At 56.8% G+C, this 26,719-nt stretch overlaps 1 protein-coding gene across 2 annotated transcripts in view; it reads right to left on the bottom strand.

Annotated features, from left to right (window-relative positions):
- Window positions 1–21,143, bottom strand: part of LOC136588122 (oocyte zinc finger protein XlCOF7.1-like) — a 35,501-nt gene extending 14,358 nt beyond the window's left edge. For both annotated transcript variants that reach the window (XM_066587107.1, XM_066587109.1), the window contains exon 1: window positions 21,010–21,143. The gene's annotated coding sequence lies outside the window, so the exon portion shown is untranslated. The remainder of the gene's footprint in view (window positions 1–21,009) is intronic.
- Window positions 21,144–26,719: the final 5,576 nt, after the last annotated feature.

The following is a 26,719-nucleotide window of genomic DNA, read 5'->3' as shown; positions in this document are numbered from 1 at the left end:
AGTGAAGGCCTTCTAAGTCTTCTCACACCTTCTAGCTGTTGTGCTCTCCTTAAGGAGAAACAATACCCTTCCGACCCACATCTAAAGGCCTCTCACCAGCCAAGCCAGAAGCCTGTTGCAAAACCCCCAAAACAGCTGTCTGTGTATGGATAGCCAGAAGACTGGCTTTGTCTTATATTCCCAGCCATTCTTACAAGGTCAGTTAAAAGGTCAGACATTGACTTGCAGGAATGCTGCCTCCTAAATAGGTGAGAGAGACAGGAAAAGGGTGGAGCACAACCAATAACGTCAGAGGCTCGAGTCCCAGATATGTGACCAGGATTCAAAAATTCTAGGGGAGGGTTGCAAAAAATAGACAATGGAGGTGCTACCAACCAGGTGGTCCCAACAACGGTGTCCAGACTAGATACGCAAAAACCAAAAAAATGGTCTCTTGGCGCCACTTTCCAAGACAATAGGATGAAATATCCAACCTCAATTAAATGAATTAAGAAACAGACGACGATACATATGAGGGGACAATACAAGGATCTCTCCCAGGATCTGTTTATACCCAGGACTGCAACAGTAACGAGAGGGCATCTGCTACGTTTAGAGGAAAGCAGGTTTCATCACCAACATAGAAGGGGGTTCTTTACTGTAAGAGCAGTTAGACTGTGGAACTCTCTGCCTGAGGACGTAGTGATGGCAAAATCCATAGAGGAGTTTAAAAGGGGACTTGATGTCTTTCTGGAGAGGAAGGATATTATAGGCTATAAATCTAAGGTTATTTGTTAATCCGGGTATACAGGCAGGTAGGAACTATTAGGGGTTGATCCAGGGAACAGTCTGATTGCCATTAGGGAGTCGGGGAGGAATTTTTCCCCCAAAAGGGCCGATTAGCTTTTGCTCTTGTTTTTTTTTTGCCTTCCTCTGGATCAACAAAACAGGAGGATAGACAGGCTGGACTAGATGGACATTGTCTTCATTCAGCCTTACGAACTATGTTACTATGTTACATTTCAGGCGGCGCCCATTCCCGCATCTCCTGGTCTCCCAGCCCCAGTCCCCTCCTGGTGCCACCAGCATATCCCTCCCGTACCAAGCGTGATATACTAACCAGCTTGACAGATGAAGGGGTTCACCCCAAAATGTGCATCTTTTGCTGGTTTTTAATTCATTTAATAAAAGAGAAGTTGGATATGTCATCCTATTGTTTTTTTTAACTTTGAGACGTGTTTACATTTATAAATGAGACGGTTGGCATCCGGCAAGCACCCCGTGTACGATACACAACGGTGAGGTAGCTATCGAGTCCCACATTAACCGTTTAGCTCCAACGCCACGACGAACCCGTTACTGCCACGTCCAAGTGGATGAACCTCCATCTAGCAGAAGCCATTTACAAGCACTGCCTGCAGCGTCCCTACGTCCCAACCCAACAGAAGCCCCCAGTCACTTCTTCACTATCGCGCCCTGAGGGCATAGCCCCCCCGTCCGCGGCTCCAAGCACTGCATAGTGGGGCTATGCCTACAGGGAGTCACACAGTCCAACAGCCAGCTGGCTGCACGATAGTGAAGAAGTGATAGGGACGTCTGTTGGATGGAGATGGGGGGGCTGCAAGGACCAGATGGGACCCCGCCACAGACCCCGAACCGAATGTCCAGACTCTAGCACATTGCTGATGCAGGGTTGACACGGGGGATCCTGTAACAGATAGAAACCTCAGTGTCAGCGCCGCGGGTCTCCTGACTTGAGCTCCGAGCATCATAGAAATGGCTGACACTTGGAGTTTGGGTCAGGAGACCGGCGGTCAGGTCAGGCCAGGGCAGACGCAGAAACGTGGCTGCAATACGCTGCTGTGTCCCGCTGAGTGTATATTTCTATGTATAACTGTGCCTGTGCGCTCGTGCGGCTTCTTCCAAGTTCGCTTTGTGAGCTCCGTTACAGAACAGAATCCGGCGGCCCAACTGATCTGTTGTACGATGGAACCGAACAGACTAAACGTCCTCAGACACCCAACTGCGGGGGATCTTAGCTCTTTCCTCCCACTTTCTAAAAAATCATAACTTTTTTACTTTTCTACCAACACCCTGAAGGCCTGTTTTTTCAGGACAAGTATTTCTTTTAATGGCCCCATGTAATTTACTGAAAAACCTTTAAGAATGTCTAAGTGGAGAGGACTGCTCTTAAAAAATAACATTTCTTTAAAAAAAACAAAAAAAAAAACTTCTGTCGCCATCTTCTGCCCGCCGGGTGCCACAGATTTTCCTATAACTATTAGGCCAGATTCCAATTTCCAAGCAACACTATTTTTTTTCTAATACTTCATTCATGTACTGAGCTTATTTTTTGTAGTCATCTCGGTGTTGCTACCATATCTATGCAGTAAGCTCAGTTCTGGTACTGTATGTATTAGCTTGGTTCTAGTATCTATGAATGACATCACTGAATGGCTGCGATTGGCTCATCAAGCACCGGCTGTAATTGGCTGCTGGCGCTCAATTAGCCAATCACAGCGCTCGCTTTGCTGGAGGCGGGGTATACAAAGCCCAGTCACCAGCAGAAGCTCAGCTATGAGACGGGGAGGACGAAGTTTATCACAGCGCTGCCGCCGAAGGCCATTAGGAGGCATCAGGATGCCGCGGACCAGGTGAGTATAAGCCGCTCCCCCCCCCCCCTCCCCAAAAATAAGACACTGTGCTTTTTGGGGGGGCAAAAAAATAATATAAGATTGTGTCTTATTTTCTGGAAAACACAGTAGTAAGCTTGGTTCCGGTACTATATCATTTAATAAGGGTCAGATCATTTTAAGCTGAATGGTGGGGTCACATTCTTCATATAGCCCCGGGCACATACAATGTGCCGCTGAGGGTTCATCCACACCTGCATTGGGGTTTGATAGGGCATTCTGTCTCTATGTTCCATTTCTGAACCAGATATTTAAAGGGAACCGGTCCCCGACTAGGATCTCTGTAAGTTATGGCGCTCATCGGGCCAGTTCCCAGGAATCCAGGGAGGCATTTTTATACTTACCCGTATCCTGCTGCCAACGCTGTCCTGCCGAAAGTTCCCACCTCGACTGTTCAGCGGACTCAAAGCTGCCGGCTGTGCATGCACAGTCCCATAGAGAACAAACGGAGCGAGTGCAGCCTGGAGCTCTGTGACGGTGCATGGTCTGCTCGCCGAATTTTGGGGAGGACAGCTCCGGCAGCAGGAAGCAATCAAGAATAAAAATGCCTCCCTGGATTCCTGGGAAGCCGCCCGATTATAGCGGTCACAGCCGACAACAGGTTCCCTTTCTTTTCCCCATTGATTTCAATAGCTTTTCAAAAAATGAAAAGCTTCCACTTCTTTAAGTTGCTATTTTCTTACAGTACTGATCAAGCCGTGCTGTAACGTGGGCGAGGCAGAGGGAGGCGCTACAACTGTGGGGGAGAAACGGAGTAGTGCCCTGTAGGAAGGGAGCGAGGGGCGCATCAAGAGGAGCTGCTAGCGGCAACATACAGAGAGCTGCAGGGCTGCAAAATGTTAGGATGCTCAGAAAGAAAGAAGACCAGGCGATGTGGATTACAGAGGACGCAGCTGTGGTCACTGGAGATAACCGCACTGCAAACACTATCACTGCGTAGAACTGGTGAGCACATTATTCACGGAGATACAAGCGCTGCGCTCGCCGTGTCACAAGCTCTATAACAACTATGCCCTCATTGCGGGGCCGTCTCCTCTCTGCGCCAGGCGCTGCCAGGCGTTCAAACTTGTGCCCTTCCAAAGCACTGCATCAGGAGGCCACGTAACCCAGCAACGCAGCGGAACGTGGAGGACAGACAGGGAGAGCCATAGGTAAGTGCGCCCAAGGTGAACTTTTTGTATACAGCTCTGCTCTACAGACGCGCCACACGCACGCACGCAGCTCTGCCCTGCCGACGCGCCACACGCACGCAGCTCTGCCGACGCGCCACACGCACGCAGCTCTGCCGACGCGCCCCGCCGCACGCGCGCAGCTCTGCTCTGCCGACGCGCCCCGCCGCACGCGCGCCGCTCTGCCGCCGACGCGCCGCGCGCGCCGCTCTGCCGCCGGCGCGCCACACGCGCGCGCGCAGCTCTGCCGCCGACGCGCCACGCGCGCGCAGCTCTGCCGCCGACGCGCCACACGCGCGCGCAGCTCTGCCGCCGACGCGCCACACGCGCGCGCAGCTCTGCCGCCGACGCGCCACACGAGCGCGCGCGCAGCTCTGCCGCCGACGCGCTATACACGCACACGCAGCTCTGCCGCAGACGCCCTATACACGCGCACGCAGCTCTGCCGCAGACGCCCTATACACGCGCACGCAGCTCTGCCGCAGACGCCCTATACACGCGCACGCAGCTCTGCCGCAGACGCCCTATACACGCGCACGCAGCTCTGCCGCAGACGCACTATACACGCGCACACAGCTCTGCCGCACTATGCGCGCACACAGCTCTGCCGCAGACGCACTATGCGCGCACACAGCTCTGCCGCAGACGCAGTATGCGCGCACACAGCTCTGCCGCAGACGCACTATGCGCGCACACAGCTCTGCCGCAGACGCACTATACGCGCGCACACAGCTCTGCCGCAGACGCACTATACGCGCGCACACAGCTCTGCCGCAGACGCACTATACGCGCGCACACAGCTCTGCCGCAGACGCACTATACGCGCGCACACAGCTCTGCCGCAGACGCACTATACACGCGCACACAGCTCTGCCGCAGACGCACTACACACGGCTCTGCCGCAGACGCACTATGCGCAGACGCACTATGCGCACACGCAGCTCTGCCGCAGACGCACTATGCGCACACGCAGCTCTGCCGCAGACGCACTATGCGCACACGCAGCTCTGCCGCAGACGCACTATGCGCACACGCAGCTCTGCCGCAGACGCACTATGCGCACACGCAGCTCTGCCGCAGACGCACTATGCGCACACGCAGCTCTGCCGCAGACGCACTATGCGCACACGCAGCTCTGCCGCAGACGCACTATGCGCACACGCAGCTCTGCCGCAGACGCACTATGCGCGCACACACAGCTCTGCCGCAGACGCACTATGCGCGCACACACAGCTCTGCCGCAGACGCACTATACGCGCACACACAGCTCTGCCGCAGACGCACTATACGCGCACACACAGCTCTGCCGCAGACGCACTATACGCGCACACACAGCTCTGCCGCAGACGCACTATACGCGCACACACAGCTCTGCCGCAGACGCACTATACGCGCACACACAGCTCTGCCGCAGACGCACTATACGCGCACACACAGCTCTGCCGCAGACGCACTATACGCGCACACACAGCTCTGCCGCAGACGCACTATACGCGCACACACAGCTCTGCCGCAGACGCACTATACGCGCACACACAGCTCTGCCGCAGACGCACTATACGCGCACACACAGCTCTGCCGCAGACGCACTATACGCGCACACACAGCTCTGCCGCAGACGCACTATACGCGCACACACAGCTCTGCCGCAGACGCACTATACGCGCACACACAGCTCTGCCGCAGACGCACTATACGCGCACACACAGCTCTGCCGCAGACGCACTATACGCGCACACACAGCTCTGCCGCAGACGCACTACGCGCACACACAGCTCTGCCGCAGACGCACTATACGCGCACACACAGCTCTGCCGCAGACGCACTATACGCGCACACACAGCTCTGCCGCAGACGCACTATACGCGCACACACAGCTCTGCCGCAGACGCACTATACGCGCACACACAGCTCTGCAGCAGACGCACTATACGCGCACACACAGCTCTGCCGCAGACGCACTATACGCGCACACACAGCTCTGCCGCAGACGCACTATACGCGCACACACAGCTCTGCCGCAGACGCACTATACGCGCACACACAGCTCTGCCGCAGACGCACTATACGCGCACACACAGCTCTGCCGCAGACGCACTATACGCGCACACACAGCTCTGCCGCAGACGCACTATACGCGCACACACAGCTCTGCCGCAGACGCACTATACGCGCACACACAGCTCTGCCGCAGACGCACTATACGCGCACACACAGCTCTGCCGCAGACGCACTATACGCGCACACACAGCTCTGCCGCAGACGCACTATACGCGCACACACAGCTCTGCCGCAGACGCACTATACGCGCACACACAGCTCTGCCGCAGACGCACTATACGCGCACACACAGCTCTGCCGCAGACGCACTATACGCGCACACACAGCTCTGCCGCAGACGCACTATACGCGCACACACAGCTCTGCCGCAGACGCACTATACGCACAGACAGCTCTGCCGCAGACGCACTATACGCACAGACAGCTCTGCCGCAGACGCACTATACACACACAGCTCTGCCGCAGACGCACTATGCGCACACACAGCTCTGCCGCAGACGCACTATTCACACACAGCTCTGCCGCAGACGCACTATACGCGCACACACAGCTCTGCCGCAGACGCACTATACGCGCACACACAGCTCTGCCGCAGACGCACTATACGCACACACAGCTCTGCCGCAGACGCACTATACGCGCACACACAGCTCTGCCGCAGACGCACTATACGCACAGACAGCTCTGCCGCAGACGCACTATACGCACAGACAGCTCTGCCGCAGACGCACTATACGCACACACAGCTCTGCCGCAGACGCACTATACGCGCACACACAGCTCTGCCGCAGACGCACTATACGCACACACAGCTCTGCCGCAGACGCACTATACGCACAGACAGCTCTGCCGCAGACGCACTATACGCACAGACAGCTCTGCCGCAGACGCACTATACGCGCACACACAGCTCTGCCGCAGACGCACTATACGCGCACACACAGCTCTGCCGCAGACGCACTATACGCGCACACACAGCTCTGCCGCAGACGCACTATACGCGCACACACAGCTCTGCCGCAGACGCACTATACGCGCACACACAGCTCTGCCGCAGACGCACTATACGCGCACACACAGCTCTGCCGCAGACGCACTATACGCGCACACACAGCTCTTCCGCAGACGCACTATACGCGCACACACAGCTCTGCCGCAGACGCACTATACGCGCACACACAGCTCTGCCGCAGACGCACTATACGCGCACACACAGCTCTGCCGCAGACGCACTATACGCGCGCACACAGCTCTGCCGCAGACGCACTATACGCGCGCACACAGCTCTGCCGCAGACGCACTATACGCGCGCACACAGCTCTGCCGCAGACGCACTCTACGCGCGCACACAGCTCTGCCGCAGACGCACTCTACGCGCGCACACAGCTCTGCCGCAGACGCACTCTACGCGCGCACACAGCTCTGCCGCAGACGCACTCTACGCGCACACACAGCTCTGCCGCAGACGCACTCTACGCGCACACACAGCTCTGCCGCAGACGCACTCTACGCGCACACACAGCTCTGCCGCAGACGCACTCTACGCGCACACACAGCTCTGCCGCAGACGCACTCTACGCGCACACACAGCTCTGCCGCAGACGCACTCTACGCGCACACACAGCTCTGCCGCAGACGCACTCTACGCGCACACACAGCTCTGCCGCAGACGCACTCTACGCGCACACACAGCTCTGCCGCAGACGCACTCTACGCGCACACACAGCTCTGCCGCAGACGCACTCTACGCGCACACACAGCTCTGCCGCAGACGCACTCTACGCGCACACACAGCTCTGCCGCAGACGCACTCTACGCGCACACACAGCTCTGCCGCAGACGCACTCTACGCGCACACACAGCTCTGCCGCAGACGCACTCTACGCGCACACACAGCTCTGCCGCAGACGCACTCTACGCGCACACACAGCTCTGCCGCAGACGCACTCTACGCGCACACACAGCTCTGCCGCAGACGCACTCTACGCGCACACACAGCTCTGCCGCAGACGCACTCTACGCGCACACACAGCTCTGCCGCAGACGCACTCTACGCGCACACACAGCTCTGCCGCAGACGCACTCTACGCGCACACACAGCTCTGCCGCAGACGCACTCTACGCGCACACACAGCTCTGCCGCAGACGCACTCTACGCGCACACACAGCTCTGCCGCAGACGCACTCTACGCGCACACACAGCTCTGCCGCAGACGCACTCTACGCGCACACACAGCTCTGCCGCAGACGCACTCTACGCGCACACACAGCTCTGCCGCAGACGCACTCTACGCGCACACAAAGCTCTGCCGCAGACGCACTCTACGCGCACACACAGCTCTGCCGCAGACGCACTCTACGCGCACACACAGCTCTGCCGCAGACGCACTCTACGCGCACACACAGCTCTGCCGCAGACGCACTCTACGCGCACACACAGCTCTGCCGCAGACGCACTCTACGCGCACACACAGCTCTGCCGCAGACGCACTCTACGCGCACACACAGCTCTGCCGCAGACGCACTCTACGCGCACACACAGCTCTGCCGCAGACGCACTCTACGCGCACACACAGCTCTGCCGCAGACGCACTCTACGCGCACACACAGCTCTGCCGCAGACGCACTCTACGCGCACACAGCTCTGCCGCAGACGCACTCTACGCGCACACACAGCTCTGCCGCAGACGCACTATACGCACACACACAGCTCTGCCGCAGACGCACTATACGCACACACAGCTCTGCCGCAGACGCACTATACGCACACACAGCTCTGCCGCAGACGCACTATACGCACACACACAGCTCTGCCGCAGACGCACTATACGCACACACACAGCTCTGCCGCAGACGCACTATACGCACACACACAGCTCTGCCGCAGACGCACTATACGCACACACAGCTCTGCCGCAGACGCACTATACACACACAGCTCTGCCGCAGACGCACTATGCGCACACACAGCTCTGCCGCAGACGCACTATTCACACACAGCTCTGCCGCAGACGCACTATTCACACACAGCTCTGCCGCAGACGCACTATACGCACACACACAGCTCTGCCGCAGACGCACTATACGCTCACACACAGCTCTGCCGCAGATGCACTATACGCACACACAGCTCTGCCGCAGACGCACTATACGCGCACACACAGCTCTGCCGCAGACGCACTATACGCACACACAGCTCTGCCGCAGACGCACTATACGCACACACACAGCTCTGCCGCAGACGCACTATACGCACACACAGCTCTGCCGCAGACGCACTATACGCACACACAGCTCTGCCGCAGACGCACTATACGCACACACAGCTCTGCCGCAGACGCACTATACGCACACACAGCTCTGCCGCAGACGCACTATACACACACAGCTCTGCCGCAGACGCACTATGCGCACACACAGTTCTGCCGCAGACGCACTAGTCACACACAGCTCTGCCGCAGACGCACTATACGCACACACACAGCTCTGCCGCAGACGCACTATACACACAGCTCTGCCGCAGACGCACTATACACACAGCTCTGCCGCAGACGCACTATACACACAGCTCTGCCGCATACGCACTATACACACAGCTCTGCCGCAGACGCACTATACACACAGCTCTGCCGCAGACGCACTATACACACAGCTCTGCCGCAGACGCACTATACACACAGCTCTGCCGCAGACGCACTATACACACACAGCTCTGCCGCAGACGCACTATACACACACAGCTCTGCCGCAGACGCACTTTACACACGCAGCTCTGCCGCAGACGCACTATACGCACACACAGCTCTGCCGCAGACGCACTATACGCACACACAGCTCTGCCGCAGACGCACTATACACACACAGCTCTGCCGCAGACGCACTATACACACACAGCTCTGCCGCAGACGCACTATACACACAGCTCTGCCGCAGACGCACTATACACACAGCTCTGCCGCAGACGCACTATACACACAGCTCTGCCGCAGACGCACTATACGCACACAGCTCTGCCGCACTATACGCACACAGCTCTGCCGCAGACGCACTATTCACACACAGCTCTGCCGCAGACGCACTATACACACAGCTCTGCCGCAGACGCACTATACACACAGCTCTGCCGCAGACGCACTATACACACAGCTCTGCCGCAGACGCACTATACACACACAGCTCTGCCGCAGACGCACTATACACACACAGCTCTGCCGCAGACGCACTATACACACACAGCTCTGCCGCAGACGCACTATACACACACAGCTCTGCCGCAGACGCACTATACACACACAGCTCTGCCGCAGACGCACTATACACACACAGCTCTGCCGCAGACGCACTATACACACACAGCTCTGCCGCAGACGCACTATACGCACAGACAGCTCTGCCGCAGACGCACTATACACACACAGCTCTGCCGCAGACGCACTATACACACACTGCTCTGCCGCAGACGCACTATACGCACACACAGCTCTGCCGCAGACGCACTATGCGCACACACAGCTCTGCCGCAGACGCACTATACACACACAGCTCTGCCGCAGACGCACTATACACACACAGCTCTGCCGCAGACGCACTATACACACACAGCTCTGCCGCAGACGCACTATACACACACAGCTCTGCCGCAGACGCACTATACACACACAGCTCTGCCGCAGACGCACTATACACACACAGCTCTGCCGCAGACGCACTATACACACACAGCTCTGCCGCAGACGCACTATACGCACACACAGCTCTGCCGCAGACGCACTATACGCACACACAGCTCTGCCGCAGACGCACTATGCGCACGCACAGCTCTGCCGCAGACGCACTATACACCCACAGCTCTGCCGCAGACGCACTATACACACACAGCTCTGCCGCAGACGCACTATACACACACAGCTCTGCCGCAGACGCACTATACACACACAGCTCTGCCGCAGACGCACTATACACACACAGCTCTGCCGCAGACGCACTATACACACACAGCTCTGCCGCAGACGCACTATACGCACACACAGCTCTGCCGCAGACGCACTATACACACACAGCTCTGCCGCAGACGCACTATACGCACACACAGCTCTGCCGCAGACGCACTATACGCACACACAGCTCTGCCGCAGACACACTATGCGCACACACAGCTCTGCCGCAGACGCACTATACACACACAGCTCTGCCGCAGACGCACTATACACACACAGCTCTGCCGCAGACGCACTATACGCACACACAGCTCTGCCGCAGACGCACTATGCGCACACACAGCTCTGCCGCAGACGCACTATACACACACAGCTCTGCCGCAGACGCACTATACACACACAGCTCTGCCGCAGACGCACTATACACACACAGCTCTGCCGCAGACGCACTATACACACACAGCTCTGCCGCAGACGCACTATACGCACACACAGCTCTGCCGCAGACGCACTATACGCACACACAGCTCTGCCGCAGACGCACTATACGCACACACAGCTCTGCCGCAGACGCACTAGGCGCACACACAGCTCTGCCGCAGACGCACTAGGCGCACACACAGCTCTGCCGCAGACGCACTATACACACACAGCTCTGCCGCAGACGCACTATACACACACAGCTCTGCCGCAGACGCACTATACACACACAGCTCTGCCGCAGACGCACTATACACACACAGCTCTGCCGCAGACGCACTATACACACACAGCTCTGCCGCAGACGCACTATACACACACAGCTCTGCCGCAGACGCACTATACACACACAGCTCTGCCGCAGACGCACTATACACACACAGCTCTGCCGCAGACGCACTATACGCACACACAGCTCTGCCGCAGACGCACTATACACACACAGCTCTGCCGCAGACGCACTATACGCACACACAGCTCTGCCGCAGACGCACTATACGCACACACAGCTCTGCCGCAGACGCACTATACGCACACACAGCTCTGCCGCAGACGCACTATGCGCACACACAGCTCTGCCGCAGACGCACTATGCGCACACACAGCTCTGCCGCAGACGCACTATACACACACAGCTCTGCCGCAGACGCACTATACACACACAGCTCTGCCGCAGACGCACTATACGCACACACAGCTCTGCCGCAGACGCACTATACACACACACAGCTCTGCCGCAGACGCACTATACACACACATGGCTCTGCCGCAGACGCACTATACACACACAGCTCTGCCGCAGACGCACTATACACACACAGCTCTGCCGCAGACGCACTATACGCACACACAGCTCTGCCGCAGACGCACTATACGCACACACAGCTCTGCCGCAGACGCACTATACACACACAGCTCTGCCGCAGACGCACTATACGCACACACAGCTCTGCCGCAGACGCACTATACGCACACACAGCTCTGCCGCAGACGCACTATACGCACACACAGCTCTGCCGCAGACGCACTATGCGCACACACAGCTCTGCCGCAGACGCACTATACACACACAGCTCTGCCGCAGACGCACTATACACACACAGCTCTGCCGCAGACGCACTATACGCACACACAGCTCTGCCGCAGACGCACTATACGCACACACAGCTCTGCCGCAGACGCACTATACACACACAGCTCTGCCGCAGACGCACTATACACACACAGCTCTGCCGCAGACGCACTATACACACACAGCTCTGCCGCAGACGCACTATACACACACAGCTCTGCCGCAGACGCACTATACGCACACACAGCTCTGCCGCAGACGCACTATACGCACACACAGCTCTGCCGCAGACGCACTATGCGCACACACAGCTCTGCCGCAGACGCACTATACACACACAGCTCTGCCGCAGACGCACTATACACACACAGCTCTCCCGCAGACGCACTATACGCACACACAGCTCTGCCGCAGACGCACTATACACACACACAGCTCTGCCGCAGACGCACTATACACACACAGCTCTGCCGCAGACGCACTATACACACACATGGCTCTGCCGCAGACGCACTATACACACACAGCTCTGCCGCAGACGCACTATACACACACAGCTCTGCCGCAGACGCACTATACGCACACAGCTCTGCCGCAGACGCACTATACACACACAGCTCTGCCGCAGACGCACTATACGCACACACAGCTCTGCCGCAGACGCACTATACACACACACAGCTCTGCCGCAGACGCACTATACACACACAGCTCTGCCGCAGACGCACTATACACACACAGCTCTGCCGCAGACGCACTATACACACACAGCTCTGCCGCAGACGCACTATACGCACACACAGCTCTGCCGCAGACGCACTATACGCACACACAGCTCTGCCGCAGACGCACTATGCGCACACACAGCTCTGCCGCAGACGCACTATGCGCACACACAGCTCTGCCGCAGACGCACTATACACACACAGCTCTGCCGCAGACGCACTATACACACACAGCTCTGCCGCAGACGCACTATACGCACACACAGCTCTGCCGCAGACGCACTATACACACACACAGCTCTGCCGCAGACGCACTATACACACACATGGCTCTGCCGCAGACGCACTATACACACACAGCTCTGCCGCAGACGCACTATACACACACAGCTCTGCCGCAGACGCACTATACGCACACACAGCTCTGCCGCAGACGCACTATGCGCACACACAGCTCTGCCGCAGACGCACTATACACACACACAGCTCTGCCGCAGACGCACTATACACACACACAGCTCTGCCGCAGACGCACTATACACACACAGCTCTGCCGCAGACGCACTATACGCACACACAGCTCTGCCGCAGACGCACTATACACACACACAGCTCTGCCGCAGACGCACTATACACACACAGCTCTGCCGCAGACGCACTATGCGCACACACAGCTCTGCCGCAGACGCACTATGCGCACACTGCTCTGCCGCAGACGCACTATACACACACTGCTCTGCCGCAGACGCACTATACACACACAGCTCTGCCGCAGACGCACTATACACACACAGCTCTGCCGCAGACGCACTATACACACACAGCTCTGCCGCAGACGCACTATACACACACACACTGCTCTGCCGCAGACGCACTATACACACACAGCTCTGCCGCAGACGCACTATACACACACACACAGCTCTGCCGCAGACGCACTATACACACACAGCTCTGCCGCAGACGCACTATACACACACAGCTCTGCCGCAGACGCACTATACGCACACACAGCTCTGCCGCAGACGCACTATACACACACAGCTCTGCCGCAGACGCACTATACGCACACACAGCTCTGCCGCAGACGCACTATGCGCACACACAGCTCTGCCGCAGACGCACTATACACACACAGCTCTGCCGCAGACGCACTATACACACACAGCTCTGCCGCAGACGCACTATACGCACACACAGCTCTGCCGCAGACGCACTATACGCACACACAGCTCTGCCGCAGACGCACTATACACACACAGCTCTGCCGCAGACGCACTATACACACACAGCTCTGCCGCAGACGCACTATACACACACAGCTCTGCCGCAGACGCACTATACACACACAGCTCTGCCGCAGACGCACTATACACACACAGCTCTGCCGCAGACGCACTATACGCACACACAGCTCTGCCGCAGACGCACTATACGCACACACAGCTCTGCCGCAGACGCACTATACGCACACACAGCTCTGCCGCAGACGCACTATGCGCACACACAGCTCTGCCGCAGACGCACTATACACACACAGCTCTGCCGCAGACGCACTATACACACACAGCTCTGCCGCAGACGCACTATACGCACACACAGCTCTGCCGCAGACGCACTATACACACACACAGCTCTGCCGCAGACGCACTATACACACACAGCTCTGCCGCAGACGCACTATACACACACATGGCTCTGCCGCAGACGCACTATACACACACAGCTCTGCCGCAGACGCACTATACACACACAGCTCTGCCGCAGACGCACTATACGCACACACAGCTCTGCCGCAGACGCACTATACACACACACAGCTCTGCCGCAGACGCACTATACACACACAGCTCTGCCGCAGACGCACTATACGCACACACAGCTCTGCCGCAGACGCACTATACACACACAGCTCTGCCGCAGACGCACTATACACACACACACACTGCTCTGCCGCAGACGCACTATACACACACAGCTCTGCCGCAGACGCACTATACACACACAGCTCTGCCGCAGACGCACTATACACACACAGCTCTGCCGCAGACGCACTATACACACACACACTGCTCTGCCGCAGACGCACTATACACACACAGCTCTGCCGCAGACGCACTATACGCACACACAGCTCTGCCGCAGACGCACTATACGCACACACAGCTCTGCCGCAGACGCACTACACACATGCACACAGCTCTGCCGCAGACGCACTATACACACACAGCTCTGCCGCAGACGCACTATACACACACAGCTCTGCCGCAGACGCACTATACACACACAGCTCTGCCGCAGACGCACTATACGCACACACAGCTCTGCCGCAGACGCACTATACACACACACACAGCTCTGCCGCAGACGCACTATACGCACACACAGCTCTGCCGCAGACGAACTATACACACACACACTGCTCTGCCGCAGACGCACTATACACACACAGCTCTGCCGCAGACGCACTATACACACACACAGCTCTGCCGCAGACGCACTATACACACACACACAGCTCTGCCGCAGACGCACTATACGCACACACAGCTCTGCCGCAGACGAACTATACACACACACACTGCTCTGCCGCAGACGCACTATACACACACAGCTCTGCCGCAGACGCACTATACACACACACACAGCTCTGCCGCAGACGCACTATACGCACACACAGCTCTGCCGCAGACGCACTATACGCACACACAGCTCTGCCGCAGACGCACTATACACACACACACTGCTCTGCCGCAGACGCACTATACACACACACACAGCTCTGCCGCAGACGCACTATACACACACAGCTCTGCCGCAGACGCACTATACACACACAGCTCTGCCGCAGACGCACTATACACACACAGCTCTGCCGCAGACGCACTATACACACACAGCTCTGCCGCAGACGCACTATACACACACACACTGCTCTGCCGCAGACGCACTATACACACACAGCTCTGCCGCAGACGCACTATACACACACACACTGCTCTGCCGCAGACGCACTATACACACACAGCTCTGCCGCAGACGCACTATACACACACAGCTCTGCCGCAGACGCACTATACACACACAGCTCTGCCGCAGACGCACTATACGCACACACAGCTCTGCCGCAGACGCACTATACACACACAGCTCTGCCGCAGACGCACTATACGCACACACAGCTCTGCCGCAGACGCACTATGCGCACACACAGCTCTGCCGCAGACGCACTATACACACACAGCTCTGCCGCAGACGCACTATACACACACAGCTCTGCCGCAGACGCACTATACACACACAGCTCTGCCGCAGACGCACTATACGCACACACAGCTCTGCCGCAGACGCACTATACACACACAGCTCTGCCGCAGACGCACTATACGCACACACAGCTCTGCCGCAGACGCACTATACACACACAGCTCTGCCGCAGACGCACTATACGCACACACAGCTCTGCCGCAGACGCACTATACGCACACACAGCTCTGCCGCAGACGCACTACACACATGCACACAGCTCTGCCGCAGACGCACTATACACACACAGCTCTGCCGCAGACGCACTATACACACACAGCTCTGCCGCAGACGCACTATACACACACAGCTCTGCCGCAGACGCACTATACACACACAGCTCTGCCGCAGACGCACTATACGCACACACAGCTCTGCCGCAGACGCACTATACACACACAGCTCTGCCGCAGACGCACTATACGCACACACAGCTCTGCCGCAGACGCACTATGCGCACACACAGCTCTGCCGCAGACGCACTATACACACACAGCTCTGCCGCAGACGCACTATACACACACAGCTCTGCCGCAGACGCACTATACACACACAGCTCTGCCGCAGACGCACTATACACACACAGCTCTGCCGCAGACGCACTATACGCACACACAGCTCTGCCGCAGACGCACCTCACACATGCACACAGCTCTGCCGCAGACGCACTATACACACACAGCTCTGCCGCAGACGCACTATACACACACAGCTCTGCCGCAGACGCACTATACACACACAGCTCTGCCGCAGACGCACTATACACACACAGCTCTGCCGCAGACGCACTATACACACACAGCTCTGCCGCAGACGCACTATACACACACAGCTCTGCCGCAGACGCACTATACACACACAGCTCTGCCGCAGACGCACTATACGCACACACAGCTCTGCCGCAGACGAACTATACGCACACACACTGCTCTGCCGCAGACGCACTATACACACACAGCTCTGCCGCAGACGCACTATACACACACACACTGCTCTGCCGCAGACGCACTATACACACACAGCTCTGCCGCAGACGCACTATATGCACACACAGCTCTGCCGCAGACGCACTATACACACACACTGCTCTGCCGCAGACGCACTATACACACACACACTGCTCTGCCGCAGACGCACTATACACACACAGCTCTGCCGCAGACGCACTATACACACACAGCTCTGCCGCAGACGCACTATACACACACAGCTCTGCCGCAGACGCACTATACACACACAGCTCTGCCGCAGACGCACTATACACACACAGCTCTGCCGCAGACGCACTATACACACACAGCTCTGCCGCAGACGCACTATACACACACACACTGCTCTGCCGCAGACGCACTATACACACACAGCTCTGCCGCAGACGCACTATACACACACACACTGCTCTGCCGCAGACGCACTATACACACACAGCTCTGCCGCAGACGCACTATACACACACAGCTCTGCCGCAGACGCACTATACGCACACACAGCTCTGCCGCAGACGCACTATACACACACAGCTCTGCCGCAGACGCACTATACGCACACACAGCTCTGCCGCAGACGCACTATGCGCACACACAGCTCTGCCGCAGACGCACTATACACACACAGCTCTGCCGCAGACGCACTATACACACACAGCTCTGCCGCAGACGCACTATACACACACAGCTCTGCCGCAGACGCACTATACGCACACACAGCTCTGCCGCAGACGCACTATACGCACACACAGCTCTGCCGCAGACGCACTATACGCACACACAGCTCTGCCGCAGACGCACTATGCGCACACACAGCTCTGCCGCAGACGCACTATACACACACAGCTCTGCCGCAGACGCACTATACACACACACAGCTCTGCCGCAGACGCACTATACACACACAGCTCTGCCGCAGACGCACTATACACACACAGCTCTGCCGCAGACGCACTATACGCACACACAGCTCTGCCGCAGACGCACTATACACACACAGCTCTGCCGCAGACGCACTATACGCACACACAGCTCTGCCGCAGACGCACTATACGCACACACAGCTCTGCCGCAGACGCACTATACACACACAGCTCTGCCGCAGACGCACTATACACACACAGCTCTGCCGCAGACGCACTATACGCACACACAGCTCTGCCGCAGACGCACTATACACACACAGCTCTGCCGCAGACGCACTATACGCACACACAGCTCTGCCGCAGACGCACTATGCGCACACACAGCTCTGCCGCAGACGCACTATACACACACAGCTCTGCCGCAGACGCACTATACACACACAGCTCTGCCGCAGACGCACTATACACACACAGCTCTGCCGCAGACGCACTATACACACACAGCTCTGCCGCAGACGCACTATACGCACACACAGCTCTGCCGCAGACGCACTATACGCACACACAGCTCTGCCGCAGACGCACCATGCGCACACACAGCTCTGCCGCAGACGCACTATACACACACAGCTCTGCCGCAGACGCACTATACACACACAGCTCTGCCGCAGACGCACTATACACACACAGCTCTGCCGCAGACGCACTATACGCACACACAGCTCTGCCGCAGACGCACTATACACACACAGCTCTGCCGCAGACGCACTATACACACACACACTGCTCTGCCGCAGACGCACTATACACACACAGCTCTGCCGCAGACGCACTATACACACACAGCTCTGCCGCAGACGCACTATACGCACACACAGCTCTGCCGCAGACGCACTACACACATGCACACAGCTCTGCCGCAGACGCACTATACACACACAGCTCTGCCGCAGACGCACTATACACACACAGCTCTGCCGCAGACGCACTATACACACACAGCTCTGCCGCAGACGCACTATACGCACACACAGCTCTGCCGCAGACGCACTATACACACACACACAGCTCTGCCGCAGACGCACTATACGCACACACAGCTCTGCCGCAGACGAACTATACACACACACACTGCTCTGCCGCAGACGCACTATACACACACAGCTCTGCCGCAGACGCACTATACACACACACACAGCTCTGCCGCAGACGCACTATACACACACAGCTCTGCCGCAGACGCACTATACACACACACAGCTCTGCCGCAGACGCACCATGCGCACACACAGCTCTGCCGCAGACGCACTATACACACACAGCTCTGCCGCAGACGCACTATACACACACAGCTCTGCCGCAGACGCACTATACGCACACACAGCTCTGCCGCAGACGCACTATGCGCACACACAGCTCTGCCGCAGACGCACTATACACACACAGCTCTGCCGCAGACGCACTATACACACACAGCTCTGCCGCAGACGCACTATACACACACAGCTCTGCCGCAGACGCACTATACACACACAGCTCTGCCGCAGACGCACTATACACACACAGCTCTGCCGCAGACGCACTATACGCACACACAGCTCTGCCGCAGACGCACTATATGCACACACAGCTCTGCCGCAGACGCACCATGCGCACACACAGCTCTGCCGCAGACGCACTATACACACACAGCTCTGCCGCAGACGCACTATACACACACAGCTCTGCCGCAGACGCACTATACACACACAGCTCTGCCGCAGACGCACTATACGCACACACAGCTCTGCCGCAGACGCACTATACACACACAGCTCTGCCGCAGACGCACTATACACACACAGCTCTGCCGCAGACGCACTATACGCACACACAGCTCTGCCGCAGACGCACTATACACACACAGCTCTGCCGCAGACGCACTATACACACACAGCTCTGCCGCAGACGCACTATACGCACACACAGCTCTGCCGCAGACGCACTACACACATGCACACAGCTCTGCCGCAGACGCACTATACACACACAGCTCTGCCGCAGACGCACTATACACACACACACTGCTCTGCCGCAGACGCACTATACACACACAGCTCTGCCGCAGACGCACTATACACACACAGCTCTGCCGCAGACGCACTATACGCACACACAGCTCTGCCGCAGACGCACTACACACATGCACACAGCTCTGCCGCAGACGCACTATACACACACAGCTCTGCCGCAGACGCACTATACACACACAGCTCTGCCGCAGACGCACTATACGCACACACAGCTCTGCCGCAGACGCACTATACACACACAGCTCTGCCGCAGACGCACTATACGCACACACAGCTCTGCCGCAGACGCACTATACGCACACACAGCTCTGCCGCAGACGAACTATACACACACACACTGCTCTGCCGCAGACGCACTATACACACACAGCTCTGCCGCAGACGCACTATACACACACACACAGCTCTGCCGCAGACGCACTATACACACACAGCTCTGCCGCAGACGCACTATACACACACACAGCTCTGCCGCAGACGCACTATACGCACACAGCTCTGCCGCAGACGCACTATACACACACACACTGCTCTGCCGCAGACGCACTATACACACACAGCTCTGCCGCAGACGCACTATACACACACAGCTCTGCCGCAGACGCACTACACACACAGCTCTGCCGCAGACGCACTACACACATGCACACTATACATACACACCTTTCAAATATTAAATCTGATCGGCTGCATCTCATCCAAATCCGGCCATAACCTGCAGAGCGGATTCCCGGCAGAGAGAGCAAAGCGGCCACGGCGGCATCACCAAAGTGTAGGACTCGCTCTACCTGGTCACGTGGCTGAGACGCCCCTCCCACATGACTCATCACATGACTGTGACATCAGGAAGGTCCTGCAGCCACTAGAGTGTAGTGTATGTTAGGAGGTTCTCCTAGGAGCTCGTACATTCTAGCCGGCTTACTAAGTACAACTTCCGGCTCCTGGGAAGACAGAAGTCAGATAGCCGTAACTGACCGTGTGAGAAGCGGGAGAGGGAGGGGGGAATAGAAGCCTCCAGAAGCAGCAGACGAGGACTTGGTTTAACCCCCTAGTGACCGGCCTGTCCTTTGCCAGAAGGACCAATCCGTTGGCCCCTGTCACATTGGCAGAGCCACAAGTCTCCGCCAGCCAGCTGAGGGCCGTGTGTTGTGTGGGACCCGTTATGTTTATGGGCGGGTACAATGTGCTGGAGGATAGAAGACATCCCGGAGCCTCCGCCGCTGTCTCGGGGTCTTCCAGCGGTCACCCTGTAGCGTTATCACCGGATTAGTGCGACCGTTCAGGCCAGCTTCGCGCCGCCGAGGAAATGTCGCGAGATTTGTGTGGCGCTTAATGAGCTCCATTCATTTGAATGAGGTCACAGACACGAGTGATGTTCGCGATGCCGGAAACAAATGGCGGCACGTTCTGCCCGGCTTTCGGCGGCACGTTCCAAAAATCCTAACTTTTATTTATCCGTCAAATTGTAAGTGGAGTGAAATGGAAAAAAAACCCGAAATCCCGCCATCTTTGGGTGCGTCTTGTTTCGGCGGCGTACGCACTGCCACAGAGTTGACCTGATAACTGTATTCCGCGGGGCGGTACGATTACCGCGAGACCAGATTTTGCGCTAATACTTTTAGGGAACAAAAATATTTCTTTTGAAAATCAATGAAAGTATTTTCTGCCGCCATCTTGTAACGTTTTTATCTCTCCGTCGACGTACTTGTGCCAGGGCTCGTTTTTTGCAGGACGCCCTGCAGTTTCTAACACCCTCACCGTACGGGGTTAATTATGCGTTACTTTGACTAGATTAGACTTTTATGGATTCAGTAATAACAAAAATGTTTGGTTTTTGTTTTGATTTTTTTCTTATAAATATGGCAACAGGTTTTCTTAAACTTTTTTTACCTTTAATTTTTTTTAATAATAAAACTTTTTATAAATTGAAGTTCTATTTTTCGCCCGCAGAGCGCTGATCGCTCCTGCAGTGTGATCTAACTCCTTAATATCACGTCATACCACAATCGGTCAGTCCGTGCCACAGGCGCTATTAGTGTATCTTGACGCCACCGGGAAGCTAGGGGTTTAACTGCATGTGTCCACTTCTAAAGAAACGTATAAAAATTGTTTACAAAAATTATATGACTGAGCCTTGGGGCCTAAGAAAAATTGCCCGTTCGGCGTGATTACGTCAGGTTTCAGGAGGAGGAGCAGGAGGAGGAGGAGGAATATTATACACAGATTGATGAAGCTAAAAGGTCCACGTTTTTGATGGTGATAGAGAACAATGCTTCCATCCGCGGGTGCAGCCTACGTATTGTTTATGTATCGCTGCTGTCCGCTGGTGGAGAAGAGAAGTCTGGGGAAATCCAGGCTTTGTTCATCTTGATGAGTGTTAGCCTGTCGGCACTGTCGGTTGACAGGCGGGTACGCTTATCTGTGATGATTCCCCCAGCCGCACTAAACACCCTCTCTGACAAGACGCTAGCCGCAGGACAAGCAAGCACCTCCAGGGCATACAGCGCGAGTTCAGGCCACGTGTCCAGCTTCGAGTAGTTGTAGGGAGCAGAGGCGTCACGGAGTACGGTCGTGCGATCGGCTACGTACTCCCTCACCATCCTTTTACAGTGCTCCCGCCAACTCAGCCTTGACTGGGGAGCGGTGACACAGTCTTGCTGGGGAGCCAGAAAGCTGGCAAAAGCCTTAGAGAGTGTTCCCCTGCCTGCGCTGTACATGCTGCCTGATCTCTGCGCCTCCCCTGCTACCTGGCCCTCGGAACTGCGCCTTTGGCCACTAGCGCTGTCGGATGGGAATTTTACCATCAGTTTGTCCGCCAGGGTCCTGTGGTATAGCATCACTCTCGAACCCCTTTCCTCTTCGGGTATGAGAGTGGAAAGGTTCTCCTTATACCGTGGGTCGAGCAGTGTGTACACCCAGTAATCCGTAGTGGCCAGAATGCGTGTAACGCGAGGGTCACGAGAAAGGCATCCTAACATGAAGTCAGCCATGTGTGCCAGGGTACCTGTACGCAACACATGGCTGTCCTCACTAGGAAGATCACTTTCAGGATCCTCCTCCTCAGGCCATACACGCTGAAAGGATGACAGGCAAGCAGCATGGGTACCCTCAGCATTGGGCCAAGCTGTCTCTTCCCCCTCCTCCTCATGCTCCTCCTCCTCAACGCGCTGAGATATAGACAGGAGGGTGCTCTGACTATCTAGCGACATACTGTCTTCCCCCGCCTCTGTTTCCGAGCGCATAGCGTCTGCCTTTATGCTTTGCAGGGAACTTCTCAAGAGGCATAGCAGAGGAATGGTGACGCTAATGATTGCAGCGTCGCCGCTCACCATCTGGGTAGACTCCTCAAAGTTTCCAAGGACCTGGCAGATGGCTGCCAACCAGGCCCACTCTTCTGTAAAGAATTGAGGAGGCTGACTCCCACTGCGCCGCCCATGTTGAAGTTAGTATTCCGCAATAGCTCTACGCTGCTCATAGAGCCTGGCCAACATGTGGAGCGTAGCGTTCCACCATGTGGGCACGTCGCACAGCAGTCGGTGCACTGGCAGATGAAACCGATGTTGCAGGGTGCGCAAGGTGGCAGCGTCCGTGTGGGACTTGTGGAAATGTGCGCAGAGCCGGCGCACCTTTCCGAGCAGGTCTGACAAGCGTGGGTAGCTTTTCAGAAAGCGCTGAACCACCAAGTTAAAGATGTGGGCCAGGCATGGCACGTGCGTGAGTCTGCTGAGCTGCAGAGTCACCACCAGGTTACGGCCGTTGTCACGCACGACCATGCCCGGTTGGAGGCTCAGCGGCGCAAGCCAGCGGTCGGTCTGCTCTGTCAGACCCTGCAGCAGTTCGTGGGCCGTGTGCTTCTTCTCTCCTAAGCTGAGTAGTTTCAGCACGGGCTGCTGACGCTTGCCCCCCGCTGTGCTGCCACGACGCGCGACACCGACTGCTGGCGACGTGCTGCTGCTGACACATCTTGATTGCGAGACAGAGGTTGCGTAGCAGGAGGAGGAGGGTGGTTGAGTGGAGGAAGCATACACCGCCGCAGATACCACCACCGAGCTGGGGCCCGCAATTCTGGGGGTGGGTAGGACGTGAGCGGTCCCAGGCTCTGACTCTGTCCCAGCCTCCACTAAATTCACCCAATGTGCCGTCAGGGAGATATAGTGGCCTTGCCCGCCTGTGCTTGTCCACGTGTCCGTGGACCTTGGCAGTAACCGCGTTGGTGAGGGCGCGTACAATGTTGCGGGAGACGTGGTAGTGCAGGGCTGGGACGGCACATCGGGAAAAGTAGTGGCGACTGGGAACTGAGTAGCGCGGGGCCGCCGCCGCCATCATACCTTTGAAAGCCTCCGTTTCCACAACCCTATACGGCAGCATCTCCAGGCTGATAAATTTGGCTATGTGCACGTTTAACGCTTGAGCGTGCGGGTGCATGGCGGCGTACTTGCACTTGCGCTCCAACACTTGCGCTAGCGACGGTGCGCTGAGAGACATTGGTGGATGGGGCCGAGCACAGCGCAGGTGAGGGTGTGGGTGCAGGCCATGAGACGGTAGTGCCTGTGTCCTGAGAGGGGGGTTGAATCTCAGTGGCAGGTTGGGGCACAGGGGGAGAGGCAGCCGTGCAAACTGGAGGCGGTGAACGGCCTTCGTTCCACCTTGTGGGGTGCTTGGCCATCATATGTCTGGCATGCTGGTGGTGGTGGCTCCCCGGCTTATCTTCGAGCGACAAAGGTTGCACACCACTGTTCGTCGGTCGTCTGCACTCAGTGAAAAACTGCCAGACCTTTGAGCATCTCGGCCTCTGCAGGGTGGCATGGCGCGAGGGGGCGCTTTGGGAAACAGTTGGTGGATTATTCGGTCTGGCCCTGCCTCTACCCCTGGCCACCGCACTGCCTCTTCCAACCTGCCCTGCTGCTGCACTTGCCTCCCCCTCTGAAGACTTGTCCTCAGTAGGCGTAGCAAACCAGGTGGGGTCAGTCACCTCATCGTCCTGCTGCTCTTCCTCCAAATCCTCTGTGCGCTCCTCCCTCGGACTTACTCTAATTACTACTACCTGAGTGATAGACAACTGTGTCTCATCGTCATCGTCCTCCTCACCCACTGAAAGCTCTTGAGACAGTTGCCGGAAGTCCCCAGCCTCATCCCCCGGACCCCGGGAACTTTCCAAAGGTTGGGCATCGGTCACGACAAACTCCTCCAGTGGGAAAGGATTCGGAACCATTGCTGCCCATTCTGGGCAGGGGCCCGAGAACAGTTCCTGGGAGTCTGCCTGCTCCTCAGAATGTGTCATTGTAATGGAGTGAGGAGGCTGGGAGGAAGGAGGAGCAGCAGCCAGAGGATTCAGAGTTGCAGCAGTGGACGGCGAAGAATTCTGGGTGGTCGATAGATTGCTGGATGCACTTTCTGCCATCCACGACAGGACCTGCTCACACTGCTCATTTTCTAATAAAGGTCTACCGCGTGGACCCATTAATTGTGAGATGAATGTGGGGACGCCAGAAATGTGCCTCTCTCCTAATCTCGCAGCAGTCGGCTGCGATACACCTGGATCAGGAGCTCGGCCTGTGCCCACACCCTGACTTGGGCCTCCGCGTCTTCGCCCGCGTCCACGTCCTCTAGGCCTACCCCTACCCCTCAGCATGCTGTATTACCAGTAGTGCAGAAACAGAACGCTGTAATTAAATGTGCCGCTTATTGGCCTGTGGTTGGAGGCTGACTTCCCTTACGGAACGCACAGCAGAGCCAGGAAACAATTTTGTGCACGCCTGTAGTGAGACGTAGATGCGTATGACTGAGCTAGTGGAATTCACAGCGCAGAAGCAGTCAAGTGGCCAAAGGCCAGTAGTAGGCCTTAAGTATTTTGCTTCTATTTTTTTAAAATGCTGAGCTGATACAGCAGATAGATACTGTAGGCAGCGTATAATATTATGTATACTCTTTCCCTCTGGCGGGATGACGGCGATCATGTAACAGAGACAGCAGATCCAGGAAACAATTTTGCACAAGCCTGCTGTAACGCTTAGCTGCGTATTAATTAGGACTACTACCCCCAGCAGATAGATACTGTAGGCAGCGTATAATATTATGTATACTCTTTCCCTCTGGCGGGATGACGGCGATCATGTAACAGAGACAGCAGATCCAGGAAACAATTTTGCGCAAGCCTGCTGTAACGCTTAGCTGCCTATTAATTAGGACTACTACCCCCAGCAGATAGATACTGTAGGCAGCGTATAATATTATGTATACTCTTTCCCTCTGGCGGAATGACGGCGATCATGTAATAGAGACAGCAGATCCAGGAAACAATTTTGCGCAAGCCTGCTGTAACGCTTAGCTGCGTATTAATTAGGACTACTACCCCCAGCAGATAGATACTGTA

The sequence above is a fragment of the Eleutherodactylus coqui genome, chromosome 13 (genome assembly GCF_035609145.1).
Source record: "Eleutherodactylus coqui strain aEleCoq1 chromosome 13, aEleCoq1.hap1, whole genome shotgun sequence".
NCBI classification, from domain to species: domain Eukaryota; kingdom Metazoa; phylum Chordata; class Amphibia; order Anura; family Eleutherodactylidae; genus Eleutherodactylus; species Eleutherodactylus coqui.
Note: the sequence above shows the minus strand (reverse complement) of the source record. Positions and strands in the feature narration are given on the sequence as shown.